The 12,915-nt window shown below is 39.1% G+C and overlaps 1 long non-coding RNA gene across 1 annotated transcript in view; it reads left to right on the plus strand.

Annotated features, from left to right (window-relative positions):
- LOC108448784 overlaps positions 1 to 199 on the plus strand; it is an 80,544-nt gene extending 80,345 nt beyond the window's left edge. Inside the window, exon 6 of the long non-coding RNA XR_001864803.1 lies at positions 1 to 199. This exon is cut by the window's left edge and continues 2,514 nt beyond it. This is a non-coding gene — a long non-coding RNA (uncharacterized LOC108448784).
- The last annotated feature ends 12,716 nt before the right edge of the window (positions 200 to 12,915 follow it).

Genomic DNA, 12,915 nt, shown 5'->3' on the forward strand with positions numbered 1-12,915 from the left:
GGAAAATATGATAACATACAATTAAGGATATTCATATTCAAATGTGAAACTACCAGTGAAAAACACAAGCTTAAATAATAACACTTGATGTTTATGAAAGGTACTCAGTAATTTTGATCTGGATCTTAATCTCTGGAGATGTTAACCCTCATTTTCCTCCTCAAAAGTCAACTGACGTGTAAATAAAGGGTGCAATCTCTGTTGTATTTATGATTATTCTATACTATTGTTTGGCACAATTCGGCTTTCTCTGTAGAGAAAACTGTGTAAGAACTCATGGGATCCTGTATTTACTGACTTTACACCAGACTGATAACTGGAGTCAGAGTGGCTCCAAATGGAGTTTTTGCAACTGTAAGTATGAGCTGGGAGCTTGTTCCTGTTTATAAGTAGGCATGGTGAGGCAGACGTGACCCAAAGCTTCTCAAGTATTCAAGGAAACTTGAGTTCTGTCACCTCAAGGCTGACAAAGATAAGGCTTTTTTCCTCATCATAAATGGCAGCAAAATTAAGTTTTGTGTTGATGGCATGGTTTAGGGAAGCTGGGAAAACACAGTGGTGAAGGCAGAGCAGAGCCAGCGGCTGGGAAAAACCTTTCTCCAAGCAGTCTGCTACCAGAGGCAGCCACCTACCCTATGTCTGTCTAGGGCAGGCCCTATCTGTATGACAGCTTTAAATGTTTATTTGAAACAGATTCATTCAGACCAGTGCAATACAGACATGCACATATGTAAAAATAAAAAAGTTGCAAGTAATTTGCTGCATATTTTTTCACACTGTGTTCTGAAAAGGGAAAAGAACAATACTGAACAATTTCAAGAATTGTATTTAAAGTTATCAGTCATGCTAACTGGAGTTTTCCAATGTGAATGCCTAGACATATATTTCTGTGAAATACTGTAGCCAGAGCTGTTCAGCATTTTCAGTAATATTCTTCCATTATTCCACAGGAAAAAAAAAATAAAGGAAGGAGATTTTTTTTCTTCCTTTAGTTTTCCATTATTTCCTAGGTGATAAATATGTCCAAATTTTAAAGAAAATTAGATAGGAGCTGACACCCAGAATTTAATTTTCAGTTTTTATCTTGGATGTGGAACAGTAACAAACAAGGAAAGTGGCAGCAAAAATATTTAGCAATTTTTCTTCCCTTCGCCAAAGTATTGTTCTTTTCCCCTATTGATTTTCTGTCCCCATCGCTGCTGCTGACCTGATTTCCTTGAAAAGGATTTTCTTGTTTAAATAAATATACCTGAAATGGTCATTGTTAACAATGATGGGGAGAAAAAAAGTTGATATAAAAGGAAGAAATGTACTTTTTATTAGTAGTATTTGAGATTTGAATGAAAAAGATGAAAGGTTTGTTTTTTCTCTTTGCTTAGGGAAGCAATAAATAAAGAATATAAATTCATTTATAGGTGAAAACAACACTGAGAAATCTCAGACATTTCACCTCTTCAGCTGCTCATTTTCCCAGACTTGGGAACCCTTGGGAAAGGGCAATACAGAACATGTCCTCAACTAGTAAGATTTTTGAAAGTACATCACTGAGTAAAGAAATCTTTCAGGCATCTTAGACCCAGAAAAATTACTGAGCTCATAATTCTTTATCAAATCCATGTCTTGAGATACAGAACTAAAAGTATAAGGGTCCTTAAAAACTTATGTAAGACAGTGTAGTTTTTATTTTAATAGTCTGCAATATATACAGAAATAAATCATAAATACTGTTGTGAAGAACCTTAACTTTCTCCTGATTAAATTATGTATTTAAAAGTTTCGAGTTACACTATAGCTTTTTATATTTCCTTTTCTTTCTTTTTGTTTTCCCCTTTTTGCCAATTTAATTGCTTGTTTGCAACTTTCCGTCTCTGAATAGTTCATCCCTTTTCCCATTGCTCCATCACTTTTTCTGTTTTGGTGCATTCAGGCATGCTGTTATCCTAGAGGCGTTATCTTGTTTTGCAGAGTTGAGTGTATTTTACCACTCTGCATAAAAAAAAAAAAGACACTGTTGGGAAACTTGCAGCATTTTATATCTTCACATTCTCTCGTAATTTGAAGTTACATTTATTTTTTGGAATTAAGGTAGTTAATTTCATATTGTGCTGTCAATAAACACAACACCTAGTGTGGGGTAGGTGCAATGCAAGAATATTAGGCAAATACCAATGAAAATAAGACTGAAATCTGATTAAAACTGGCTATGTATGTCTTGTTCTTCTCATGCACAGGCTGTGGAGGTGGCATCTGCTGCACCTTCATTTTCATGCACATGCTTCTGCTCTTTTCACACCAAAATGGGTTTTGGGAACAGGGCTAAGGGAAAAGATAACTCTGTGGTAACGCTGGAGTAGTGCATAAATAAATAAAATAAGTTGAACAACTTATAATGCAGGGGAAGGGATGGAATAGTCCTCTAATGTTAAACTTGAAAGTTATCAGAGAGAGTCCAATGCTAATAGAAAGCAGAATGAGGACTTCCATTCCCAAAAATGCTTTTGAAATATAAAATTCTGTACAAGATTTCCAGGATGTTACTTCTACTGATAGTAAGATAATTCCGGCTGAAGGTATATGAGTGCAAACCAGTTTAGTATTAGCATTACTTGCAGCCACAGCTACAGCATTTACAGTGCATGAGGCCTGCTGAAGACCAAATAATCTAGAACAGAAATGCTTTTACAAAATACTACAGTTTGTTGCAGACTAATTGTAGACAGAGTGCATTACCTGTAAGTTCACCATTTTATCACTTACAGGCAGAACTACACAGTTTGTGTTTGCAAATGTTTGGAGTTCTGATGATTCCATACACTTGATGAATAGTTCATATGCCTCTACATTTGTGAGTAGGGATTACTGAATTGAATCCTTAATGTAACAATGTATTTTAAAAAATAGAAATATGCAGTATTTATCAATAAAATTGTAATGAAATATGGGTTTTTAAAAAAGAGACCTTCAAATAACTCAGAACTAAACCATGAACTTTGAATTAAGGGATATAATGTACAGGTTTTAATGCATAGGCTTGTAATACATCCAAGTCAAAAGATATAATATTTAGGCTTTAATACCAGAAGGACTTATGAGATTGTGAGCAACATGATAAATGAAGTAAAATTAAATAGAATTTAAACTTCATCTGTCTTGACATGATGACTTTAAAAAGGGAAAAGTCAGATATTCTGGTGCTGGTGCATAATGACCTTCAATTTAAAAATGTATGTACTATTTCTCATTTCAGTGTCTCTAGCTTTATTTTATGTCATTACCTCTAGTTATATTTTTTCTTTTGACACTCTCTGCCTGAGCAGATGTAATTGCACCCCTAAAACTTTTGTATTGACTGAAACGACTATCATCTAGTGAATCAGCAAAGCACTAACCCAAATGCTCAACATAAAGGATCTTGAAATCAATGGGACCTTAATTAAATGAATGTCTAAGGGCTTTATTGAAGGGCTTGATTTGTCACAACTCAAATAGATTATATACTTCTTGTTACCTGTCTGGACTGTGACCGGCTCATGTCACCAAAGGATCAATTAAGAGTCATGGGGTGTTTTTTGTCACCATTACAAAGCAAGAAAATTCCATGTCTGTATCCCAGTTTGGAACTTTTTTAACTGACAAAATTTACTGGTGGATTTTTATTGAGTTTGATTTTTAAAACTACATGCAGTACTGTATTTGATCAATTGATCTCTCTCCTTCTTTAGATCAGCCATAAAGGCTAAGTTGAGTGTTGTTTGAGTAACATTGTGAAAGAAGAGTTTCTGAGATCATGGTAACTTCCATTTTTGTTTTACTTTGATGCCTTTTCCTGGTCTTAAAATCAAGTGTCATACATGGTTAGAAGGGGAAAAGGGATTTTACCTTGGTGTTTATTTTAAGGATCCTTAGGTGCACACGTCTAGGTCAAATACACGGAAATGCACACTGCAAAATGCACCCCCAAAAGATCTGGTATAACATTATAGGTTTTACTAATTAGCATATCTATCAAAGATTCCCCAATGAGTGGCTCAAGTGAGCCCCCCTCCCCAAGGAGCCTTCTCCTGGATGGTTCTATCTTAGTTTACAGAATGTGCTCTGGAGAGGACCTTGGGGTCTGGGGCACACTGATCCCTAGCTACGAAGCTTCTAAAATGTTTAGTCTCTCAGCTTGACAAACAAGACCAAGAAAGTAGGCAAAAAGCACTAAGAATACAGAAGTTGTAAAAAAGGTATAACAGGGGTATAAAAGAGAGGCAAAAGATCTTCGTGGCATCAACATCATGTGTCTTTTGTTCTGTGGTGTAACAGAAAACCTCACCAATGTAGATGGAACCCTGGTATTAAAACAAAAGTTTTACTTTGAAATGGATTTTAGAGAATGGAGAACAAATGTGAAAAGAATTGAGCATGATTAAGAAATGTGAGTGCCTAAAAATAGACATCCAGTGACATTTCAGAGGATGTAGGGTATTTGAGACGCCTATATGAAACTGACAGATGCTGTTAGGCCTACAGGGGACCCACACCTTTCTTCTGTAGTAGATGGCATCCACATTTTACCTCCTGATATTGGATTGACTTGGCTAACATGCTTCCGTATAAATCTTGTATCAATAATTATTTGTCCTTCAAAACATCAAGTTTCTTCTATAAAAATATTGTATTGACTGATGGGATGCCGCCTTCATCTGAAACTCTTAAATTTGACAATTTTACCACATGTGTTCACATGTAAACTCAATTCTAGAAAAGGTCTTTGTAGGCCTTTGATGTTGTCTGTAAAATAACAACTGTCTTCAAAGCATTATTGATGTATTAGAAAAAAGCTGACACAAGAACCTGTTTAAACAAAAGAAATAAACTTGAAAAACATTTTACAGACTAAAAGTTCTGTGACAACTACTGCTACTCAACTAGCTCTTTGTTTTTGACTTCAGCCAAATGTCATACTCAGACTGACCTTTAGCATCAGTGTTTGTTTAGATGTGGCAATTTCCAGTAGCTGTCCAGCCTTATGCTTACTCTTTTTCTCCCTCCTTGTGTTCCAATTTCTAGAAGAATTACATTACACATTGTTGGCCTTGATTGTAACCTCCTACCATTTTATAAATTGTTTCATTACATCTGTACATAAGTCCAAGTGCTGTGCCTGCTAATTATGAGCTCCCTCCTCTCTTTTGACTTGGGGTGAATTCTGTGAGTAATGTGCAGTTGCAAATTTGTGTACTTTATGCCACATGCCTTTCGTGCACTGCTTCTCTGGGTGTTTGTAAATAGCTCTCTTTTAGATAACATATTTTAGTCTCTCTGAGTGCTTCCACTTGGTCTGAGTAAGGAGTGTTTCACAGCACAAAAATATCAGAGAGAGAAAAACCTGTTCTGATATTTCTCAAGGAAGACTGCAGTTATTAACCATAAAATAAAGCTTCAACCAGGAACAAACAGTCACTGTTTAATTTTTACCATTACTGCAGATCAAAAGGAAAGGAAAGGGGGGAGACTTGTGCCTAGTGTCTGTGTTTTCACATGTCTGTGTTTCTGACAGAGAAGAATACTTGATTAAAAATGACAGATGCTGTGGATATCTCATATTCTAGTTTTCTTTTTCCTGTCTGCTCATTATCTGTCTGTTAGGATATTCCAAGGAACCACAAGAGGATCCCCTTCAGTGCCTGTTGGATGAATGGTTAATCACTGAGGGAATGACTGGCCACAAAATAGTAATCATATAACTAGTGCTGATGCAAAGTTCCAGTGCACAATCCACCATTATTTACAAATTAGCTCAACGAGACAGAAGGAATATGCATATGCAAAACTATCCTTCAGTAAAGGGGTGAGTGATCCAGTGAGAGCACACTGTGAATATTCAGAATTTGGGCATGATGAACAGCACAGAAGCTGCCAAATCATTTCAAGAGCCCAGAGACTTTTAGAAAACAGTGAAGATTAGCTGCCCTCATCGCTATTGTTATGAGGTGACTAGCTGGAGACAAGTGGTTCTTTGTTCTCTTCACAGTTCCATGAAAACATCATGTTCCAAGGAATCTGTTCCATGAGAAGCTGAATCTTGTTTTTAACTTCCCATTAGATAGCATTAGGTGCACCTCTTTAGGGTTGTTGGGTTGTTTTTATTTTGAAATCCACGTGCCACCTTCAGATTGCGCAGAAATCAATATTTCTGTTTAAAATTAGGAAGAATAATTTCCAAATGTGACCTGTGTAACTGATACCATGTGGTCTCCTTAAGCCTGCATTCAGACAAAGCAAGACTTGGGACTAGAAATTAATTGTTTCTGCATCATCTCATTGGGTGATCACCATTCAGAGAAGAAACTGAGTCAAAACCAGGGGTTTTTGCGGATGGAGATTTTTTTGTCTGTCTCAATAGTGACATGCAGTAGTGGCATAATGCAAGAGGGGGTATTGCAAACTTGGTACAGGTTTGTTACAGATGCAACCTATCTCCTCAGACAAGTACATTTTAAATAGCACTTAAATGCTCTATCTAATTCTTAAACGTTTGTGTTTGCAAGGTCCACATCCCCTGGGATCTCACTGGTCATCCCAAGTTCACAGAGCTGGACATATATCAGCCTAAGCTGAGCACAGCAAGGCACACAGGGGAAAATAACTTGGTCCTTTTCATGAAAACAGGCAATTTTTCTAGTTTTTCTGATGATCTTGTCCTGTTACTGTTACTTTGGCTGTGACTACACTATGCTGATCTTTTGTACAATATACTTCACTTAAGTCCATGTTATATTATGGGTGTGGGCACACACAAACAGACATGAAGAAATTTTCTTTTGAGGATTGTGTGGGTTATAAACATTGAAGCTGCCACTGCTGCAAGTATTAACTATGTTAACGGCAAATTAATTTCAGAATGAAGACTGTAATTATGTTAGGTAGGGCAGGAGTAAGTAGAAGGAAAAAATAAAAATGTTGGAGAAAATTGAAAGAAGAGAAGATGGGGGAGAAGGTGAGTAAAGGAGAAAAGGATGCAACACAGGGATTCACAGTAAATTCTCCTCTCCCAAAGGTAAAAAGACAGGAGTCAGCAGATCTCATTGAAAGAGCTTTAAACTAGATTTCAAAAGGGAAGGGGATAAAACCAGGCTTGATAGAGATAAGCCTGGGGTGGTACACCAGTGTTTGAGGGGCAATGTGCTGGTGAGGCCCTTTGGTCTGCTGTCGCAGTGGAGACAGGAGATGAAGATCCATGCAGCAGCAAAGATGCAAGGGTTATTTAAGGGTTAGAAACTACAGATACACCTGAGAATGGTCACATTAGGAACTCCGCCCAAAAAGGTGGTGGGACCAATCACCCAGCTGAAGTGCATCTACACCACTGTATGCAGCATGGGCACCAGACAGGAGGAGTGGGAAGCCATTGCAAAGAAGGAAAACTATGACATAGTTGTCATCATGGAAACGTGCTGGGATGAGTCACAAAACAGGGGTGCTGCCAATTGATGGCTATAAACTCTTCAGAAGGGACAGGGGAGGAAGGAGACAGGGTCGGGTAGCCCTGTCTGTTAGGGAGTGTCTGCATTGTCTGGAGCTTAATGATGGTGATGACAGAACTGAGTGTTTACGGGTAAGAATCAGGGGGAAGGGTAATAAGGCACATGTTCTCGTAGGAGTCTGTTCTGACTACTCAATTAGGATGAAATATTTTATAAGCAGCCAGGAGAAGTCTCACAATCCCTAACCCTTGTTCTTATGGGGAACTTCAACTTACCAGATGTCAGCTGGAAATAAAAGACAGCAGAAAGTAAACAGTCCAGGAGGTCTCTGTAATGTGTGGGAGATAAGTTCATGTCACAGCTGGAAAAGAAGCCAGCTGTGGAAGGTGCCCTGCTGGACCTGCTGCTTGTGAACAGAAAAGGACTGGTGGGTGATGTGGCAGTTGAAGGCCTCTTAGTGGTCATCAAATGATAGGTTTTTCCATTCTCATAGGGAGTGGGGATAGCAGAACAGCCATCTGATTTGGACTTCTTGGGGGCAGACTTTGGTCTGTTTAGAAGTCTAGTTGACAGAGTCTCATCATGACAGGAGCCATTTACAAGAAGGTTCAGAAGGAGGATCTAGGGAGCTACAGGTCTGTTGGGCTGACCTTGGTGCTGGGGAAGGTCATGGAGAAGATCATCTTGTGTGCCATCACATGGCACATGCAGGACAGCCAGGGGATCAGATTCAGCCAGCATGGGTTTAGGAAAGGCAGGTCCTGCTTGACCAACCTGATTTCCTTTTATGACAAGGTCATATCTCCTGGTATGCTCAGTCCCCTTATCTTCCAAATTACAGAAAAATGAGCAGTGAGGATCTGTGGAACAAGGCACACCAGTTCTGTCCTAGACTGGTCACATCTACTTTTCATTTGAGCTTGGTGAAGGCAAAGCTTCTTCTAACAGCTGTCCCTGACTTAATATGTAAGTTATTAAGCAGCTGCTGGCATGATTTCCAAGTGATTTTGGTCTGCCTTGCTTATCTAAAACTCATTTTCCTCTTCTGAGCTATTCTGCAGATTCTCAGTTATGCCAACACTTCTGAAGTCTCAGGCCAGTTTTATATTCAGGCAGTTTGATTAGTCACTCCTTTCAAGCTACTAATCAGTTTTTGTTTTCCATCTAGTTGCTTCAGAAATCATAGCGTTTTGCAATATTGAAAATTAATTTTTCCTTGGTACTACTGCTGTACTAATTTCTGTTGTGAATCATCTTATTGGAGATAGAACTTGCCACCTTTGCTGTGATTGCAAAGCCATACCTCTATTTACCACTTTTTATGTGTGCCTATGGTTTCATTTAATTTCATCAATGTTACACTTTGACTCAGCTTCAGGCTTCTCAGCTGTTCAGCTGCCTATGCTGTTCCCAGCCTGTCTGTGCTACTCGCGCTCTTGGCTTGCCAGGGCCTGGTACCCATGGCTTGTTCAGCTGCTGTGCTGAACCCACTGCCTCTTGCTGCAAGATGCAGGGGCAGTGTGGCCAGAAGCAGGAGGGCAGTTTTGAGGGCATCTTTCATTTTTGTGTAAGTCCATGCATCACAGAAAAGGGAGAAAATCAGTTCCAAAGTACTCTCCTGGCACTTGTGGGTGTCAGTGCTCATTTCAGGCCTGAAATGAATTGACCACATTTCTGCAAAAGCTATGGCAGATGGACCATGGCTGTGGAACAACCATACTTGTTTACCATAGCGTTTTTGTGCTGTGAGATTCTGGCAAAAAGTCACCAGAAGCACCTTCCAGGCTGGCAGCAGCTGGTTGGCAAATGTGTGCCTAAAACTGTGAAACATAAAAGCTCAGCTACGGTGCTCTGTACCAAAGGTTGTGTCATACCCAGTGCTCCTTTTCCCATGAGCACACCAAAACATGATTCCCTGAAGCCTTTTGAACAAAAGATAATTGGAATAGATAATTGGTTCTTGTATAGGGCAGACTCCCAAGGAATTCTGCTGGTGTATTCAGCAGTCAAGGCGGTAGATTTCCCTTTCCTTTCCTTGGAAAGTGGGGTGTCAGAAGCTCCCCATGCAGCTTGCTCAAGTGCCTAACCTAAGCATGCTCACCATGACACCCAGGCTATCTTTTCTCAGCAAAAATTCTTCCAGACCACATAAAACTCAGCAAGAAGTTCCCTATTTCTACATTTGTGCTGGTTCAGGGTTCTGAAAGTAGGATTTAGAGATTATATTCTCTAATGCATTGTGAAGAAGAGACCAGATGAAAAAAGATGCCCTTTCTTTCCTACAGGCCAGAAAGGCAAAATATGCTTGGCCAGCTCCAGATGAGTTGCCCAGCTGGCAAATATCATTAATTCCTTCAAAAACTGTGTCTGACTCTCTGTACCAGTAAATTGAATGGTACCTGATTCAGGAATTCCCAGGCACTACAGGATTACACAGGCTGCAACAGGGCTTAGACAAGCCCTTAGCATGCTTTTGGGCTCATGCCTAGGGTCTCACCAAACAATTTTTGACATAGTCTGGGAGTTATCACAGGTTAAACACCATTTCCATTTGGTGCTGTGGATTATTTCATGCTTCTGGAGACTGAAACATTTAACTGTATGGATATGTGCCACTCTGGGCCTCCTGGTTTTTGGAGCCTGAATGTTGCCTAACTTCACTGGTGAAGTATGGTTTGGGTGAAAAATCCAATTTACAAGCTGTAGCCTGTAGGTACAAATCAGGTCATTTTGTGATAAACATGAAGCCAGCACAAATGAGAAATGTTTACACATTCTGAGGAACCTGTCAGTTTGTGCCAGAGGCAGTTCTGAACTAAAAACTAGAGGCGGACATTGTGAATGCACTAGCACGGCAATAGATACATGACCTAGAATAATTATTGTGGTTATTGTTACATGAGGGTCAATCAACTCTTGGCTTCAAAACCAATCTTTTCATATACTGTAGTTTGAACTCCTGGGACATCTTGGCCTGAATATAACTGTCCAAACTCTTGTACCTACAAGACCAGTAACATGCAAATGTCCCAAAGGCCTTGGGTTGCACCAGTTTTCTGAGTGTCTTAGGATCCTAAATAAAATGTCACAAGATTCAGCTCAACTGAACTGTGTCCTTCACCCCCTCTACTCACATGTCAACCTCTTAGAAACTCGACAAATTCAGTCTTGGCATACTTTTAGGGACCCAGAATACAACTCAGCTTTTAAAATGCAAGACAAAACCCCTTTTTTTTCTAAATATGCATTCACAAATAAGTGTTTCATATAATATTAATCTCTTGTTCCAGAAAGAATCAGAGTGCGTTGGTTTGTTCGGCCTTTTATATTTCCCTTTGATTGACTAAATATGCCACTTTAGCCTACACAACTCAGTAGGGATCTTGCTAGCTTCCAAAAAACTGGAAAACTGTGCTGAATGTTAATTTCCCTTGTGCAGATAAGAAAGTACACCCTAATTTGGAATCTATATTTGTGAAAGAAGAAAGCTGTATTCAGAAACAGAGATGAGGGACATCAATGTGAAAATGAAGCCAGGTTTTAACAAGTGGAACTAGAGATTTTGATAAACTGTATAATTAGAAGAAACTGTGACTTTCATTTTTAATGTACACGCCAAGCTGAACCTTCTGTCCTTTGGCATCAAACCTCCACCCTCAATCTACAAAAGCATATACTTATTTTGAAAGGATTGGCATAGATTTTTATTAAGAACCTTAGGATATGAACTGGGGACAAGAAAGCTCCCAGTAATGTCCCCAGTCATTGCATTAATCAATGAAAATCCCAGGTAAGATACCATTATTTGGTAAATATATATTCTCACCACCACTGACTGGAAACCTGGGAAGGCAAGCAATTATCACTATGTTGGCAGTTTGCGTTTAAAGTGTGTAATTATCTCTCCAACCCTCTACACAAATGTGTTTCACTGTATTTTAAAGGTGCTTAATGAACATTTACTGACATAAATGAAATCCAACAACCATCAGAAAAAATCAGTAAAATTATTTGTTTCTGCTTGTAGATTCATAGAACCATAGAATGGTTTAGGTTGGAAGGGAATCTAGATGATTTACTTCCAATTCCCTGCCCCATCCCTAAACTTTAATCTAAACCAAAAGATAAATACTTCTAATCTTTCTTTCATAATTTTCTCAGAATCTTTCTGATATTTTCATGATATAAACACCAAACATATAAACATGGACTAAAGACAAGATGAACCCTGAGGATTCACATGTTATTGGTAGGTATTTTAGAAATTTTTCTGTAGAGGAAAGGTTTTCTTGGTGAGATACAATGCACAAGCTTTCAGAAAATTTAAATAAATACAACTTGCTTTTTGTGCTTAATGAAACGAAGTAAACCGCAGGTTTTAAATTTGAATACTTTTACTTTTTTTGGTATATCTTGTCTATGATAGGCCAGACAAAGACAAAGCAGAAATCACTTAAGTAAGAAAATTACAATATTGTAAGGATACTGACATATTTTTACCAAGGATGCTGAAATGAGTTTGAATGAAACATTGAAACTTTTCAATATTCATTCAAGAAATATTTCTAAATTTATTAGCAAACTTTCTAGCACATTCTTCATTGTCACAATCATCATCTTATTACCAGATAAAATTGAATTTAGATTCATATCTAAACCCCTTTAGTCATTGTAATTCAACTAACTCTGCTGAAGTTGTTAAAACGTAACTTTCCTTGCATTTTTGTAAAATCATGAACTAGAATTTGAAAGTGTGTTTTACCATGTTTAACTATGGTGAATATTACCTTTGTGTATAGTAACAAAGAAGTTCCCAAGATTGCTTTTGAAGGAGGACATTATGTAAATAAAGAACAAATGAGACAAAATCCTCTGACTTTTGTCAAAATGTGCAGGCTTTACACTAGTTACGAAAATTGGGCAGGGTCCCTGTTGCGGTGTGTGGTTTCCTGCATTGGTTTAGCAAGCTGCAAACCTTCCCGGAGAGCGCTGCGGGGCTGCTTTGGGGAGAGCGGCTGTTCTGCTTCCCGTAGTCCTTCCAGATGGCCCCATGCCCCTGCTCCGGCTAGCCATCAGCTCTGCAACACGGTGGCGATAAAGGAGGTGAGAAAGGTCTCTGCATGGGGGCCTCAGAGGTGCTTTATCCACACGACGACACGGCAACTCCCTGAAGCAGAGAGTCCACATGGTCAGGGAGCCTGGGGTTTTATATGGGGACGGGGGGGCGGAGAGAGCACATGGAGTATTGGTGTCAGGGCGCAGGGGCGGTACATGGGTGGAGTTGGGTACTGGAACCAATAGGGAGAACCGGAGGGAATGGCCAGGACTAGGGGCAGGGAAGGAGGGGACAATGTGGCAAGGGCAGACATTTAGTAAGAAAAGGAGTGGGGAAGTACAGTACTACAGGTCCCATTCCCAGGACACCTGGACACTGCTGTAACGT

This window comes from Corvus brachyrhynchos, unplaced genomic scaffold (genome assembly GCF_000691975.1).
Source record: "Corvus brachyrhynchos isolate BGI_N302 unplaced genomic scaffold, ASM69197v1 scaffold87, whole genome shotgun sequence".
Lineage (NCBI taxonomy): Eukaryota > Metazoa > Chordata > Aves > Passeriformes > Corvidae > Corvus > Corvus brachyrhynchos.